The sequence below is a fragment of the Podarcis liolepis genome, assembly GCF_965112155.1.
Source record: "Podarcis liolepis genome assembly, chromosome: 12".
In the NCBI taxonomy this organism is placed as follows: Eukaryota; Metazoa; Chordata; class Lepidosauria; order Squamata; family Lacertidae; genus Podarcis; species Podarcis liolepis.
This window is the reverse complement of record NC_139563.1, coordinates 27,546,700-27,560,334: the sequence shown is the minus strand read 5'-3', so window position 1 is coordinate 27,560,334 and position 13,635 is coordinate 27,546,700.

The window sequence follows — 13,635 nt, the reverse complement described above, 5'->3', positions numbered from 1 at the left end:
AGACCAGGGAGAAGAGTCGGTGGAAGAAGATTGGAGGAAATTTAAAACTAATTTGCAGAAATACTGTAAAATTTTTGAATGCTGATGACATTGAAATGAATTGAAGGGGTTCTAGCAACAAGGTAAAATGTAAGATGGGATTAATAATAGATAACTAATAGGACATGAATTTGCTGAACCAATTTCTAAAAGGGATACAAAAATGGGAGACGTGAGGAAGTCAGGAAAATAAGTTAACTAAAGATGAGAAATTAAGAAAGAGGGAATTTTTGTTTTTCTTTTATATGTGTTTTTTCTTTTTCTTTCTCTGTGTTTAATGTCTGTATTTTTGTATTTTGTAATTTTGTATCTTTTTCGTTTTTGTATTTTTCTAAACTTTTCTATGGATAAAACCTAATAAAATATTATAAACAAAAAACAAAAAACAAAAAGGTTGGCACCCCTGAATTAGACCAAATGCTCAATCTTTTCGGAGGTGTAGGGGCATCTGAGATCAACAAGTCCAGCTTTATCATGAGGTCCTCTTAACCAGGCAGATTTGAGAGAGGATTCATTTTCTTATATCCATTTCTATATCTTTTTTTAAAAAAGAGCAACTAACCCCAAACAGGTTGTGAATGGATGAGACAACTTCTTTCTGGTAAGGCAACCCTGTATCGGGAAAATGTTAATGACTAATGTTTTACAATTTTTTAATGTGCTGTAGGCTGCCCAGAATGGCTGGGGAAAACCAGCCTGATGAGTGGGGTATAAAATTATTATTATTATTATTATTATTATTATTATTATTATTATTATTACTTACCTTAGTTGTTGTGAACAATTCCTTGTCCCAAGGTAAATCATCAGTTACCCTACTCTGGACAGCCTCACATAATTCTCTTAAATGTGTACAGCTACAGACAGATGGGGACAGCTAATGTTTTAAACAGATGGCTCAAACAAGTAAGCCAAGCTATATGCTGCAGCTGGATGTGGGATCTTTTCCCAGTGTCCGTGCCAGCTGTGTTTTGCTGGGTCCAGCGATGCCCAAGCTTTCATAAATGTGAAAGAGTGGGCAACAAAGTAATCTAATCTGCAGACAATGCAGATCTAGGAGCGGCAAGGAAGCGCTTGTGAGAGTAGGATAAAAAACCTCATTATTATTTTTAAATGGGAATGTGGGCAAATTGAAGCATAACAAAACTGAGGGGGGCTCAAAGATATAAGGGTGGGGGAAATAGCTCCAATACAGAATTTCTGAGAAATTAATGCATTCATTGGAAAACCTTAAGAAAACTCTGTAAACATTTCTTTCGAAAACTGATTTGGATCACGACCTTGGTGTGTGGAACTTCCTCAAAGAGTTGTCTTTTTTTTTTTAAGGAGGAAGACATGAACTGAAGTTATAGATCCTTTAAAGTGCTATAAGGTGTGCCTGCTTGTCTGCACAAGTAGCTTTGCTTCCATCAACCCCCCAACTCCACACACACACACACACACACACACACACACACACACACACACACGGCATGCTGCATTGACAAATATGAACATATCTCTGCAAGAGGTTGTTTGGATTGCATAAATAAGAACAATTCCTATGTAAAATGCCATATTTCAGGAGCACAAGCAAATTGGCACTTGACCATATACGGTAACTTGGCTCCGACTTCTATGGTTAGTGGTTATTTGGCCTTATCCTCACTATGTTCTAGAACTGCAGCCAGTACCCAGAGCCACAGAGTGGGTGTGCCTGGCAAGCATGGGCTGAGATGCCAACCACTGGAATGCATTTAATTTACCTTTTTTTTTTTTTAATGGCTGCGGCTGGGCTTCCTGGCCAGTCATAAGCAAAGATTCTTCTCTGGACTCTCGCCTGGCTCCAGCGCTTAGTGTTGTGGAAACTCTGGAACTGGTTCAGGATCAATTTGCAGCTGAGCTGTCTCACCATTCTAGGGATCGTTTTCCTGCACAAATTCCAGCAAGATATATATACAGAGCAGTCTTTTATATGAAATAAAGAGAAAATAACCACTGCCTATAACCGTTCCAGGAATGTCTGCATGGATACAGTCCAAATATAAATAAGGGACTGTCATATACCGGTGTGGTAGACAATATTTAGATACTATGCTCACTGGCAGGTGATTAAGCATTAAACCTTTGCTCCACATAAAAGGCAGCCTTCTGAGAGATAGTCTGCGGTTCTAAAGCCACGACTTTTTGAAATTCCTTTTGGCAGAAATGTCCTGCCTTTTGACTGTCATCAAAGTATGGTAAACCTCTCTGCACTGGTACTGGAGAAATTTAACAGCCAGCATCAGACTCTCGGCAAGGGAGCAGATGGCTCATAGCTCAGTTCTAAGAAAGTGCTTTGCACCAACAAGGGACAAAGTAGACATGATAGAAGCTGATATATAATGATCTTGTTCAGGTGCAGCTTTAATAGTAATGACAGTGTCAAACTATGAAGTGGAACAGGAAGTAGCTCAAAGAAGAAGTATCAACAAGTGCTAGGGATTTGGCATTCATCATAAATGGTTTCGTACCAAGATAGCTGTGTCACACATGCTGATCAAAACAAACAAACAAACAAAGAACGATAGAAAGATTTTGCACGTATTCAGATATCAAAAACTCAAAATCAAACGTTGCTGAGAAGATTAGTTATGAATTCTTATCTACTTTGCCCACAGCCTGTCCCTATCCTTTTATTTCAACAATTTATATATAACTTAATCATTTTTAAGTGGTGTCCAGTGTGTGATTAAAAAAGAAATGCAGTAAAAAAAATCAATTAGAAATAACCATAAAATCATAAATTTGTTGTTGTTTAGTCGTTTAGTCGTGTCTGACTCTTCGTGACCCCATGGACCAGAGCACGCCAGGCACTCCTGTCTTCCACTGCCTCCCACAGTTTGGTCAAACTCATGCTGGTAGCTTCGAGAACACTATCCAACCATCTTGTCCTCTGTCGTCCCCTTCTCCTTCTGCTTAACTTTAAATGTCTGCTGAAATAAAATAAGTTTTCATTAAATGCCAAAAGTTCAACAGGGAGGGGGCCTGGCTGGTCTCAGCTGGGAGGGAGTTTTCACAACATTAAGCCCACAATACTGGATGTGTGGCTCCTTGTGGATATGAGCCATGTGGAACAACTAACAATGGTTCCCCCAAAGACCTCATTGATTGGAAAAGGATATAAGAAAGCAGTTGGTCCTTAAGCTGTCTAATGCAGATATTTTCATACTGTCTTCTGGTACACCTTGGGTACCTTAGAAACATACAGTATCATGGAAGATATCTGCACTGAGAATGGAGGGAAAGCATTCCTGAAACTTTGCCCGCAGTTCACAGGTAGGTTCTGCCTCTTGCTTCACATAGGGTGGAAGGTGAAGTGCCCACGTCTCCCAGCTAGCACTCCATGTGAACTGAGTGTGAACCTTACAATCCCCCTGTAGTATGCAGGGAATCCATACAAGGTGCCCTGCACAGCAAGTTTGGGAAGAAAAACAACGTTGATGTAGGGCACTGATAAGCATCTCTAAATTGCATTGCAGGAAACGGCATTGTTTACCAGAAGAAGAAGAAGAAACCCTTCAGACCTTTTCTGCACATATTGTTCTTGTATCAAATTACAAGACCCTTAACAGCGTGGGTCCAAGATACCTCCAGAACCACTCGCTCCTTTATAACCCTGCCCAATCACTCAGATCTTTGAAGGACTCGCGGTTGCTGGTCCCCCATGGCTTAGATACATGGCTCCTCTCCACCAGGAGCTGTGAGTTCAGTATTGTGGGCCCAACTTTATGAAACTCCCTTCCAGGCCCCCTCCCTGTTGAACCATTGGTGCCTACACAGACACACACAGAGACACATTCCAGAAGAGATTTGTAATTGAATTCTGATTTCATAAATAAATTAAAATAGAGTGAATATGTGGAGGAGCATGAGCAGGGCTGCCACTCACCTCTGACTTCTCTGCATAGATACAAAAGACTGAAAATGGGTGCCTACGTGTGTAGAGCTGTACATGCATTTAGTTTACCCTTTCAGACTTATGGCTGACGATTGGGGTGGGGTCAGCAGAGAATGAGGGATGGGGACAGCATGAATGGTCTCACTACACCCAGCTCCACACATCTACTGTATGCTTGGAAAATGTCTGAAAGGGACTCTGAATTATGTGTGTGCTTTGGATTGTGGCTTTTGTTTAATTCTAGAAACTGAGGAAGCAATCCTCCCTCCACTTACTTGGGGGAAAGCCCCACTGAATATAGCAGGATTTCCTTAGGAGTAGACATGATTAGGATTGTGTGGTAATATAGCTCTCTGTTGTGGTTTGGAAGCTTCATATCAATGGGGGGAAATGTGGTTTCTTAAGATGCATGGAACCTGCTACTACAAGACTCCCAAGGCCCAATAGCTTGATAGGATTTGTTCATTGAAAGGGTTTAACTATTTGTCTATGAATCACAGAAATGTCTTCTGTTTAACTCGACTAGTATAAACTCTTTTAGGGCATCTCCACCTTCAACACAAATGCTTCTGGAGAGAAGCCAACAACTAAATATGGCTGTGAACGAGGCATGCAATTGCATAATAGTCATTGGTGGGTGTTTTACATTCAAAAGAATCTGATTCTGGCTACTGTTGGGTACATGACTGAAGACAAGATGGTCTGAACATGTATAGCAAGCCTTGCATTCCTGTATGCCTGTATAATTCATTGAAGAATGTGAAAGTGAAAAAATTGGGAGTGTTGACGTTTGCTTCTTTTTGCAGTGTTAAAAATTCACATACCACAAATCAACAGTCTTTTCGTGGGCATTAAATTCACATGCATCCACCTTAAATCCACAGGCCTTGTGATTTCCTTTCATATTAAGCAGGAGGGGGAAAAAGAGGATGGCCTATTATGCTTCTTCTAAGCTAAACTTTGCACTACATAAGCTTAGTGTGGCATGACGCATTCCTTATCTAGAGATTTTCCATTGTTGGCCTGCATTCCATATAAGGGTAGATAAAAGACTTCTTCCAAGATACTTAGTGTGATGGTTAGCATTTATTGAGCCAAAAGAAAATGAGATGGCACTTCTCCTTTTTTTTCATTCTGGAAATCATTTTGGATTTTACACTTCAGCTCTTCTACATCAGAGTGTTGTTGTTTAGTCATTTAGTCGTGTCCAACTCTTCGTGACCCCATGGACCAGAGCACGCCAGGCACTCCTGTCTTCCACTGCCTCCCGCAGTTTGGTCAAACTCATGTTGGTAGCTTCGAGAACACTGTCCAACCATATCATCCTCTGTCGTCCCCTTCTCCTTGTGCCCTCAATCTTTCCCAGCATCAGGGTCTTGTCCAGGGAGTCTTCTCTTCTCATGAGGTGGCCAAAGTATTGGAACCTCAGCTTCAGGATCTGTCCTTCCAGTGAGCACTCAGGGCTGATTTCCTTCAGAATGGATAGGCTTGATCTTCTTGCAGTCCTTGGGACTCTCAAGAGTCTCCTCCAGCACCATAATTCAAAAGCATCAATTCTTCGGCGATCAGCCTTCTTTATGGTCCAGCTCTCACTTCCATACATCACTACTGGGAAAACCATAGCTTTAACAATACGGACGTTTATCGGCAAGGCAATGTCTCTGCTTTTTAAGATGCTGTCTAGGTTTGTCATTGCTTTTCTCCCAAGAAGCAGGCTTTTTTTAATTTCGTGCCTGTTGTCACCATCTGCAGTGATCATGGAACACAAGAAAGTAAAATCTCTCACTGCCTCCATTTCTTCCCCTTCTATCTGCCAGGAGGTGATGGGACCAGTGGCCATGATCTTAGTTTTTTTGATGTTGAGCTTCAGACCATATTTTGCATTCTCCTCTTTCACCCTCATTAAAAGGTTCTTTAATCCTCCTCACTTTCTGCCATCAAGGTTGTGTCATCTGCATATCTGAGGTTGTTGATATTTCTTCCAGCAATCTTAATTCCGGTTTGGGATTCATCCAGTCCAGCCTTTCACATGATGGATTCTGCATATAAGTTAAATAAGCAGGGAGACAATATACAGCTTTGTCATACCCCTTTCCCAATTTTGAACCAATCAGTTGTTCCATATCCAGTTCTAACTGTAGCTTCTTGTCCCACGTAGACATTTCTCAGGAGACAGATAAGAATCAGAGTAGTCTCACAGAACTCAATGGAACCCTATTAGTCTAACTAGGAGTGGGGAACCTGTGGCCCTCCATACAGTTTTTATATTATATTTATTTATTTAAAACACCACAAGTATTGCAAACCATTGTACAGATCAGTCCTCCGGATGTTAATGGACTCCAGCTCCCATCAGAATAGCCAAGGGTCAGGGGTCAGCCTGGATAGCTTAGTTGGTTAGAGCATGGTGCTGATAATGCCAAGGTTGCAGGTTCAATCCCCGTAAGGGACAGCTGCATATTCCTGCATTGCAGGGGGACGGACTAGATGATCGTCAGGATCCCTTCCAACTCTACAATTCTATTATTTCTATCATGGGAGTTGTCAAGCAGCAACTGGAGGGCCACAAGTTCCCCACTCTGCTCAATACATTTAAGACTGCAGAAAACAATTGCATTTCTGGGGTTCCTGTTTTGTGCTTAGTCCCCAACAGGGACACATGATAAATGAAATTCCCATTCCAAGCAATTGCCATCATACCACTGGTAATTTGTAACACATGGTGAATATGTACAACAAGCAGCTAAGTGTAAAACAATGATATACTATTGTAGTGAGCCCTCCTAAGGGTGTGATTCTCTACCCAAGAAAATACAGCTCAATATATAGTTTATTATTTTGAACTCTGGCTTTACAAAAGTGCTACAATTGTTGTGTCTTTAAGGTGCTTTTGTCATCCCCTTATTACATGCGGTACACATTTATTTGGTTGCTTTCTACATTCATTATTGAATATACACTATTGCTGCACATGGAGGTCACACAGCAGTCATTTAAAGCACATGACTTTCCCCCAAAGAATCCTGGGAACTGTACTTTACCCCTCACAGAGCTACAATTCCCAGCACCCAACCCCTACAATTTCTGGTATTTTTTGACAGAGGTCATGTGTGTTACATGTGTTTTATATTGTTATAGATCCGGGGTGCCAGAGTCTGGGGGTGCAAAGGTGCTCTTAATTCTAGGAAGTTAGTGAATGTTAGTAATTTTACTAATACTGGTGGGGGGGGGGCGTGTTGAAGGGAAAGTACAAGCAGCTGCAGCAGTTCTCCTGAACTCTGCCAAACACGGAAATTCCTGGGTTTACCCTATGCAAACTAGCCAGGCTGGGCTAGCTGAGTGCAAGCCATTGAGAAACAATGGTCAGTCATCAACACATCAAAGAAAGATTCCTTGGATCTGTGCAAAAACAAGGGTTGCCAAGATTACCGGGGCTGTGTGTGTGTGTGTGTGTGCGCGCGCGTGCGTGTGTGTGTGTGTGTTGCCACACAGCAAAAAATGTGGCCCTTTTAAAACAGAGACGTTTGGAGAAGAGAAGGACCTGCTTAGCAAAAGTTCTTGGGAAGCAGAAAGGAAGGGGCAGAATTCAAAGCAGAAGAAGAAGAAGAAGAGTTTGGATTTGATATCCCGCCTTTCACTCCCTTTAAGGAGTCTCAAAGCGGCTAACATTCTCCTTTCCCTTCCTCCCCCACAACAAACACTCTGTGAGGTGAGTGGGGCTGAGAGACTTCAGAGAAGTGTGACTAGCCCAAGGTCACCCAGCAGCTGCATGTGGAGGAGCGGGGAATCGAACCCGGTTCACCAGATTACGAGTCCACCGCTCTTAACCACTACACCACACTGGCCCTGTGGGGCAGAACCATATTGACAGGCTGGGACAGGGGCACAGGAATGGTGTGTAGGATGCCTTGAACTCCAATGCTGCACTGCTCGGGGGGGGGGACAAGCCCCTGTTGAGATGTGAACACTGTAAACTCCACACTTTCCTTCATTGAAAGCTTCCAGTGTAAACACTACTTCTTAAAAAACACAGCAGTCTCCATCGTGTCTTGATTCCCAATGCAAACGCAACCCTGGGTGAGCTCCTGGAACCCCTGGGACCTTGCTGCTGCTCGGCAGCAATTGGGGGTGGGGGTGCCACACAACCTTCCTAACAATATGTATGGTGTGCGTGCTGCCTCACATGCCGAGTTTTTCTCCTTTTCTCACAACTAGAACCTGTGGGCATCTGTGGAAGCTGATTGTTGGCAGATCCAGAACAGATAAAAGCAAGTACTGTACTTCTTCATGCAGCACCTAGTTAAATTATGGAACCCGCTCCCTTAGGAGGCAATGATGGCCACCAGCTTGGGTGGCTTTAAGAGGGGGGTTAAACTCAGTGGAGGACAGGACTGTCAATGATAACTCTAGCCACGATGACTAGGTTCTAGGTCCACCATCACAGCCAGTATGGCTCTGAATATAAGTTGCTGGGAGTTGCAGGTAGTTAGTAGTAACCAAACAAACCCCTGTGTTGCAAAGAGAACGTCAGCAATGTCTAGGCAACACGATGACCATGTACATACGCAATAGACAATCTTTATAGAATTCATTCAAACCATAACAAGTACAAAATGAAATCTTTGGCCTCAAAGTCTCTGAAATCTTTAAATGAAGCGAGGTACCAGGCTTCGTACGATGAAAGACAAGCTGTGAAGCTTTGTGTATTCAGCAAATATGATGTCCCAACACTAAACAGTGATTCTGGATATTGACTACTGTTTCGTAGAATTCTTTGTCAGCGTGGTGGGAGGATATAGAATTCCTTCATAAACCCATCTTATATCGAATGAATGTATGTAAATGAAAATATCAAATGCTGTGGAACAGTGCTCATGTAATAATGTAGTCAGGTAGGCAGAGTGTTGTTGCATTCATGTTCTTCATGGAGGTTTCTCAAAGGCATCTGGGTTGGCCACTGTGAGAACAGGACGCTGGACTAGATGGACCATTAGCCTCATCCAGCAGGCTCTTCTTGCATTCACATGATGCTTATGTCAAGCATGTCTTGTTCTGTTTGTACCTGTTTGCCAGACTGAGACACTCTGGGTGTATTTACTTGAACTTCACAGAATATCAGTGCACTATGATACTTTTGACTTATTGTGTGTGTGTGTGTGTGTGTTTTCTAGAAATGCTGCATTACAAATACTGCACAGTTAAGTGGAGGATACAACAATATGGCGGTACAGAAAAGAAAAAGGATACATTTCCAGTGCATTGCAAAAGGTGCAACAAAACGAGACCACACCGAGATATTCCCGAGTCAGCAAGAAGAACGTTGCATTGAAATACACACTCTTGTTCACCAAAGGCCAATTCTCAGCCACATGGTTCGCACCAAGTCTTCTCACTAAATGCAAAGGGAATTCCTGAAACTCTGCAGGCCCAAATGCTGAAACTTGAAATAGTTAAAAAAGAAAAAAATGTCGGCACAAATCACATTTCCACCAAGTGCAAGCAGTCAGCTGTTATTGTAGGTCACTAAGATACAATGAATTATTTTCTGCAGTTCGTGGAAAACATTAGGCAGCTGTAATAAAGTCAATGGCATTTCCTTCCTAACTGAAGCATTTGCTTCAGCAATCCGCCTGTTTTGCTTAAACGCCATTTCATGCTTGATAAAATTTCATGGAGTTTCTCTTTTACTTTTTAAAGTTCTACTTCCCTTTTTCCTCAGACCAAAACAAAATGTGGAGAAACAAAAATCAAATGCTGCTCCTCATCAAAGGGTGGAAGTCCTAAATGAAATAAATTGAAGAGGAAAGAGAGATGTAGATGTCTTTTTGAGGAGTGTATATGGAGAACGTTACTGAGAAAGAATGCAAAAATTTATAAATCCTTCAAATAAAACACCAAATGAAAGAAGCAGCATACTCTTACAATATGAACATCTGTTTCATCATGTTTGTCATTATTATTTTTACATCTGCCTATTGTCACCTTCCTATTTCCCTGTTGTTCCCCCTATTTTTGTTTTTGCAGTGAATCAGAGAATACACATTTCCAATCTGTTTAACTCCATTTAAGTACTATTAACCTTTATTTTGATCAGAAGATTGCAGATTTCAACACATGGATTTCTTTAAGAAAGGAATGTTAAGGGTACCAAGGATTCTAAGCAGGCAAATTAAAAGGGGGCAAGGGTTAAATTTGATAGCCATGCTTCTTGTGAGGTATCTAGCTAGACGGCCAGTTCATACAACCCTCCAGTCTCCAACAAATGCTGAGGGTAATGTTGCCATTAGCTTCACCTGTAAACAACGTGTCAGCTGTGTCCAGTAGGGAGTGAACAAAACAGAACAGAAAAGGCAGAAAAGTACTTTGCTAATAGTGCAGATTGGCAGACCGTATAAACAAGACTCATGCATATCAAATCAAATATCTTTATTGCGGTCCATAGACCCACAAAACAGTTTCAAAACAAGATACAGTTAAAACAACCAAACAACAGGCGAAAGAGACCGAGGTAGTCATTTTGTTATGTCTAGTGCGTGATGGTTATTGTTTCTTGCAACCTCCGAAAGAAACTTTGCCACGGTCAGTGTAATATCATTTGACCTATCCTCCAGAAGGTATTTAATATGGGAGGCTTCAGATTTTCCCAGCAAATTTGCTAGTAAGAGTTTGATCAGTTGGTCCCTTGCTTGCTCATACTGCCCACAATGGAGTAGGATATGGCTCATGCAGTTGACGTCCTGGGAACATAAACAAAGCCTATTCTGGTAGGGGATGCCTCTCAGCCTACCATTAAGAACTTCCGATGGAAATACATTTAATCTAGCTTTGGTAAATAAACACTGATAGGTGGGTACGGACAAATTCCTAAGATATGAGGCTAACTGAAAGTCATTCCCATATTGGATTCCAGCTGCAATTGGGCCACAGATTACATTGGATCTGGATCGGACTCATGCATATGGGAAATCACACAATCACAAGATACTTGTAGTCTTGAGATATAGTCCATGGCATTGTTCCTCTCCTCACCTTCAGTTCCCAACCATATAGACATCTTTCTCAATTTCCTATTTCTTTTTTAAATGTTTTCACCTACAATCCCACAGAGAGAGTAATTGTGATGTACTATATGCAAGTATAACATTATAATGCAAAATAACGGGGGGCAGGGAGGGGACTGCAGGGTCAAGCATGCAACCTCCATCAGACAATAAGACACACACACACACACACCCGCCTCACATGTGAGGAAAGACAATACCATACTTTAAACATACAAACAAACACACCCCTTCTTGCATTTTGCTCACTGTTAAGGATGTTTTGTTACTTGCCCAACAAATGGACTGCTTTCTTTAATTGCCTAATATTATATAGTGTTCTTAAATATGGCCCTGTGCAGTTATCTCTGGGGGGAAATCAACGTATTAATAGCAACTGCCAATTCTTGTTCATGTTCTCCTGTTTGCTTTGATTTCTGGATTGAGCTGAAAGGAAGAGGGCTTTTCTTTTAAAGCTCTTTTCTGCTGCATAAATGCCTTCCCCCTTCTGCCACTGTAGCAACACCGCCTAGTTATACCAAATTGGCTAGGTGACACCTCAGCCCAGAGCCTTATAGACAAGTAAAGACCTTGTCATTGGCATTTTATACAGTAAATTTTTTTCCAGCCATGATGCCATGGGGCATCCCAGTATTTTCTGTGCTGTTCCCGCTAGTGCCAAGGTCTGCAAGAATATAACTGACACTTTTGACAGGCAGTAAATATCACGCAGCCCCATCAGAGCTTAGAAGACTTACGTTAAGAGGAAAACATTTCTGGACGTGAAGTTAGCAAAACAAAACAAAACAAAACTACTCCCACTTTAACATTTTTTTGTGTCATGAAGCTAAGAATTAATCATGTCTTCTTGGCTGACAGGCCTACAAGCTTAATCTTGGATTTGAGGCCCAGCAGATGGTGTAACCTTTGGATCTGCTCCACTCAAGCTGTTGCTAAATCAGATTCTTGAAAGTACAAGCAGATTTTGGTTGCAGCATTTGGCTTGTCTTTATGTTTCAGGGTGGCTTTTTTCCCCTTGTTGGAATCCTTGATTTTTAAAATATGTTGTTGTGTATCATAGACACAACATGGTAAAGCCATCTCCCGGCACATGAATATGTGCAGGTTGGGGGGTGGGATTAGCTAGAGGAGGCACTTAGAGGCAAGGGGGTGTCAGGAGGGTGCTGGAGCCGTAACTGAAAATCAGACTTTTAGAAGTTGATGTCAATGGACCAAGTTCATCCATTTTGTTGAATTAATTATAGTTTTAATTGCATTTTGAATACATGTGCAATTAATTGTTACTGTTTTGAATTTTATTGAGTTATCTTCCTTAGTAGGTCGTGCAAACCATAATTCTGAATAATGATTTTCATAGGGTAGGGCCCACTGGGGATGTGTTTATGGAACCAAGGGGGCTGTTATGTACTGAAGGTCTCACCCTGGGCCAGCAGGGGGATACTGTAGATAGTTCAGGTCTGCTTATGCAAATAAGGGATCGAAAGTGACGTTCCGTGATTGGATAGTTACAGAAAATGGTTGCTGTTGCGTTCTAGTGGAGCTCTATATAAGCAGGCTGGCTGAACCCTTCAGTTCAGTTCAGTTCTGGCCTGTGAATAAACAAGAGCTGTTTGAAGAATTTCTGTGTCGTCTGATATGTTCACCCACAACTTAACAGGGGCAATGGCCCAAAAAATGTTTGGGAACCACTGTGTTGAAGTAATGAGACATTTCTGTCATCATTTCTTACTTTAAAGTAAGAGGAACATGCTTTATGTGAACAAGAGATACACATACTACTGGTTATGTTCTGCAAACCCTCTAACATTTTTACCGTAGGATCTGGGATATGACTCTGCATGAGATCATGGAGCCTCAAAACGCGCCCATGGCTCCCAAAACCGGGATGCCCTGATGAAGAGTACTCTTCTTAAACTGGCCCTCAGAATTGAACACAGCCTTTCAAGTGAAGTTTGACCAAAGCAGAATAGGCTATGCATCACATAGTTGAAAAACTTGGGGATTTGTGTACAAAGTTGGCAAGGAGCAGCAGTGAGATGGGTAGTCTTTCTGCCTACCTCCAATTCGGTATAATGATAAAATTGGCAAGGAATTTGAAACTCCCATCAGTTTCATCTTTACTTTGGAAAGTCTCCTCCTAAACCAACCTTAGCAGTTTCACTTCCGAGATAATGTGTATCATCTGACTTAAGTTCTGCAAACTGGGTGCAAAGTCTGCTAAGAAAAGCTGTGAAATTGCCAAATTGCCAGATGTTTCTACAATTTCACCTCTACAATTTCACTTTTCCCAACTCAGGTTTTTTTGTTTTGGTTTGGTTTGGGTTTTTTTAAAATCCTCAGAGAGGAGGTTTCCCCCAACTAGGGGTGTCACTATGTTGAAGGAGATTCAACTTGGTACTTAATGTACATTAAAAGGCTATGTCACCTTAGCACAACAAATCCACCTTTGGGGGGAAACAACCACTTTTTGCAATTTGGAAAGTGTTAGGGGAGAACAAGTTACTAATGGGAGTGTGTATAAACATCCCACAAGCAAAGGAGGATGAATTCATGATGGATGCTCATTGTTGTATAACCAATGCACAAATAAATTGGAATAAATGCTCAGGAAAGTCT